This window comes from Crocuta crocuta, unplaced genomic scaffold, assembly GCF_008692635.1.
Source record: "Crocuta crocuta isolate KB4526 unplaced genomic scaffold, BGI_CrCroc_1.0 scaffold119, whole genome shotgun sequence".
NCBI lineage: Eukaryota > Metazoa > Chordata > Mammalia > Carnivora > Hyaenidae > Crocuta > Crocuta crocuta.
The window spans coordinates 9,338,263-9,342,787 of record NW_027551562.1 but is presented as its reverse complement, the minus strand read 5'-3'; the positions used below and the strand labels follow the sequence as shown (position 1 = coordinate 9,342,787).

The 4,525-nt window shown below is 62.2% G+C and overlaps 1 protein-coding gene across 1 annotated transcript in view; it reads right to left on the bottom strand.

Moving 5' to 3' along the window:
• Nucleotides 1–4,195, bottom strand: part of PTP4A3 (protein tyrosine phosphatase 4A3) — a 17,006-nt gene extending 12,811 nt beyond the window's left edge. The window contains exon 1 of the mRNA XM_077749955.1: nucleotides 3,983–4,195. The gene's annotated coding sequence lies outside the window, so the exon portion shown is untranslated. The remainder of the gene's footprint in view (nucleotides 1–3,982) is intronic.
• Between the last annotated feature and the right edge of the window lie 330 nt (nucleotides 4,196–4,525).

The following is a 4,525-nucleotide window of genomic DNA, read 5'->3' as shown; positions in this document are numbered from 1 at the left end:
CCCTGACCAGGACGCCCACAGCCCCCACACGCCCCAGCCCCCACCTCGGCGCTGGCTCTGAGCGCGTTCTGCCACCGGCGTGCCCCTGAGCACCCCCTGCTCCGACTCCAGACCTCAGGACTCCCCGAAGGAGAAGGGACACTAGGCGTGTGCTCATGTATTCCTTCCTTCCTTCCTTCATTCATCCCATTTACAAATATTTATCAAGCATCTCCCAGTTCGAGGCACGGGGCTAAGCTTGGAGGTGCAGGGGAAGCACTCANCACGTGTGGCCCCCTCCACCCCTCCATCCCCCTGCCCTGAGAAGCCTGACCCCATGAGCACCTTGCATGCAGGCAGCACTGCTGAGCCAGGGGTCACCCCATCCCTGGAGCTAAGCCCCCTGGGTTCCTCACAGGACACCTCCCTCCATCCTGTGCCTCAGTTTCCCAAGCTGTCACACAGAGGGTTCCAATGTGGCATCTCCCAGCACTGCCGGTCACTGAGCTGCCTCAGTCTCACCTGGGCCACCCCCAAAGCTGGCAAACTGGGGTTCCGGGGACCTCAACCTGCCCAGCCTCCCCTGCCCTGGCTCCTGCCTTGGGGCTCCAGCCTGACCCACCCAGATCGGCAGCCGCCCTGGGGGCCCTCCTGCCCCCCTGCCCTGACCGTGCCCGGACTGCCTGCCCCGTCCCCACAGCAGCCCAGCTCCTCAGCGAGACCAGGTGACCGTGGGCGCTCACTGCCCCCTCGTCTGCGAGGAGGAAGGACCGCAGTGGCCACCTCACAAGGATGTCGTCAGGAGTCGTGAATGAAAAGCGCACAGAACAGGGCCGAGGGCAGCCGAAGCCCCAGCTGTCAGTGCCACCAGGGGACCCCAGCAGCAGGGCGCCGAGTGCCTGGCCCTCCCCAGTTCCAGGCCTGGCCGTCCTCCGAGGTCTCTGACCCTGTCCCCATGCAGGCCTGAGGGGAGGGCCCGGTCCCCTGCGACCCCAGCCCCACTCAGGACCCCACCTGAGACACAGACTCGGGGACACCCACGCACCTGCTCCCCCCTCAGAGGATGGCGATCTCGGGGGTCTTCAGACCCAACCCCCCTTTCCTCTGTCCTCCAGCCAGCCAGCCCACTCTCCGCACCAGGCCGGGCATGAAGACACACGGGTGTTATTTCAGAGGGCAGCTCAGTGAGGGTTTCAGTGAGCACACAGGCCACCTCCAGCCCCAGACTCAGCCTGGGATCCGGGGCCCACGTCATTCACCCACCCACCTGGTGAGCGCCCCAGCCGGATACAGTGAAACCAGGAGATAGAGTGGTGGCCCCACGCTGCTGCTGCTCGCACACTATCTATGGCTCCCAATGGCTCCAAGCCAAGTTCTGACTTTCTGGCCTGGCCCGCTGGCCCCTGGCCCTCCTCCACTCAGCTCATGGGTAGGAGGAGGTGGGGTGGGAGGGGCCTGTAGGGTTCATGCCTCCAGTCGCCCTTTTCTCTCTGTCCAGAGGGCTGCCTCCCCTGTTCCTCCTCCTCCTCCAGGAAGCCCTGGATACCCTCACTGCTGGGGTTTTCCCCACTGAGTTGTCATTCCTTTGTGCACCTACCCAGCACCCCCTCTGCTCCAGGTCCCATGCTGATGGCACGGGGGGGGTCGGGGGCGGTGTGGAATCAGGGGTGAGTGACCCCCATGACCCCACCCTCAGGGAGTCCACTGTCTGGGGTTGAGATCAGTGGGGGAGATGAGGCAGCGCGGGGCGGGCTGAGGGCAAAGCACAGGCTGACAGCACCCCAGCCACGTGGGGTAAGTGTGACATTCCTCCAACACTCCTGGCCGCCCAAGAACAGAGGGCAGGGGGTCAAGCGCTTGCCATGGCGATGGGGGAAACTAAGGCAAATGAAAAATTAAATTCTCTTACTGCCTCCAGCCCATTGACAAGTGCTTGAAACGGGCAGAGTGACCTCCCCGAGGAGCTCAGCCCCCTAGATGATGACACTTTGCTGGGGCCAAAAGGGAATCTTGGCTTAACCTCATCCCGACCTCGAGGATCCTGAAAGTCTACTTCCTTTACCTCCACTGCCCCAGGATGTGTGCGGCAATCACGCCCCAGGCTCGTGGCCCCGGGTACACATCTGAAGGGTCTCATGACTGAGGTTTTACTGAACTGTAATAAATGGCGCTGTCCTGGCCCCTCACGGTCTGGGAAACCTTGCTTCCAGCATTCCCTAGAACCTTACTCTGTCCCTGCCTCCTCCCAACCTGAGGGTATGTGATGACTTCCCCATCGCGACCCCAGGGCAGCTCTTCCTGACCACGGGTCCTGGCCACCCCCGCTGCCGTGCTTTCATAAAATCACTTTTTTGCACCAAAGACGTCTTCAAGAATTCTTTCGTGGCCGTCGGCTCCGGACCCCCCCACCACCACCCAAAACCCCATCAGGGGGACACATGATAACCAGGCAATGGACTGCACTGGACAGAAACCAGACCGGGGGGTGGCTCTCCAGAAAGGTGAGCAAAGATGGGCATCTTTGGGCAGAGACACAGGACGACCCCAGGACCGTGGCACCAGCCCGCCTCCGAGAGCCCAGGGAACAGGGCTCACCAGCGTCCGTTCCTGCTGCCGGCTCTGGACTCTGTTTCACGCCCAAGTCTCCATCCCCCCCATCACCTCTGCATGCGCGCACACGCATACACACACGCACGCACACACACACACCGTGAGCCCCATTTTACATGGAGGCCAGACAGAGGCGGAGCAGAGCAACCTGGAACCGGGCTCCTGCTTCCCTTCCCCGGGATGAGTCCCGCAGACTTCACCGTGCCCAGCGGGGCCCAGGGTCGGAGTGCACAGCAGGCCTTCCGAGCAGCCAAAGTGGGTGCCAGGAGGCCCAGCCATGAAAATCGCTGCCACGCCCCGGAAGAGCCACCAGGTCCTCGACTTAGGGCCCAGAGACTCATGCTTTGCTCAGAGTTATGACCAACCTGGAAAGCTCTGGATACTTCCAAACCCCTCGAGGCAAGGCGGTCACTCAAACCCAAGGTGACAACCAGTGACAATCCAAGCTGCCACTTACTAACAGCGAATAACCTGCTTTCCGACAGAGCCCAGGGACTCTTAGGGTCAAACAGACCATAATCTCCTCCGTTTGTTTGCTGGGGAGGGGCTCCTGCATCCCTGAAGCTCCCCGATCCTTTTTGTACAAGAGGGTTTAAAATGGCCCCACAAGGGGCGTCTGGGGGCTCAGTCGGTTAAGCGGTTAAGCGTCTGACTTCGGCTCAGGTCATGATCTCACGGCTCGTGAGTTCGAACCTCAACTCGAGCCCTGTTCTGACAGCTCAGAGCCTGGAGTCTGCTTCAGATTCCCTCCCCTACTCACGCCCTGTCTCTCTCCGTCTTTCAAAAATAAACATTAAAAAAAATAATAAAAAATAAATAAAATGGCTGCACAAGTCACTGGAAGGCTCAAAGGACAGAGACTGCACGCAGGTCTGCACCCTCTGGAGAGGGTGTGGTTGAATCAGCATCTCAGTTAGGCCGGAGCCAACCACAGGTCCCACCTGCTGGCCGCCAGTCCAGCCCCACAGCACCTTTCACTGCCCTGCTAACAATACATGATCATCAATTTTGTTTAACCAGAGAGGGACACAAAGAGGCTCAGGCTACCCCCACTCCATGGGGCAGAGAGCCAGGCCGGTCCCCACTGCCAGTCGACAGTGCAGGTCATCCTCCCCTGTGCCACTGGCTGGGAATTACAGAAGTATTAAAGAGCAGTATATTCTGGAAGCTTCCAGCATGGTCTGGAAGGAGAAGTTTCCATCACAGGGCCACCCCCAGACCCACTTGATGGAGGAAACCACTGAGGCTCAGGCGAGCTGAACAAAGGACTGGGAACCCCTGCCCCCCCCCAAGTCTGCCCCAAGGGCAGCCACACCCAGGCCTCCCGCCAGCCCCACCTTCCACACCTCCCACCCCCACCAGACCCGGAGCCAGGGAGCTTGAGGACACTCACCCGCCTTTCTGGTCCTGGAGTCCGGGGCGCCGTGCCCCCGCCCAGCTTTATCCCCGCCTGGCTGCCCGCCCTCCCGCGTCAAAGGCCCCAGATCCCGCGGGCCGGTGACCGGTGCTGGGAGGCGGGGGCAGGCTGGGGCAGCCCCAGAAGGATCCCAGCCTCTGGCTCCTGCTATACTTCCTCCCGCCTCCCGGGCTGCCTGGCGGCAGGGGGAGTGGGGCTGGGCCTCGGGTCTGAGGTTGAGGCGAGCACCCTGGTCCGGGAAACAGGCCGGAGAGCCCCCCTCCCCCGCTGAGCCTGACTCTGGGGCCTGCAGGAGGCAGGACGGTCCCCAGGGCCCTGTATCCAAAGGCAGCCAGAGCAGGGAGGGGGGNCGGAGCCAGCTGGGAGGAGAGTCCCAGGCACCAGGGCCCAGGCAGGGCAGCTGGCGGAGTGAAGGGTCAGGGGCACGGCCTGGCCGGCTCCCCACTGCCTGCTGGGGGCGGGGAAGGGTTCCAGGTCGCTTCCCTTCTGATGGGTGCTCGCTGTACCCCTGCCACCCCC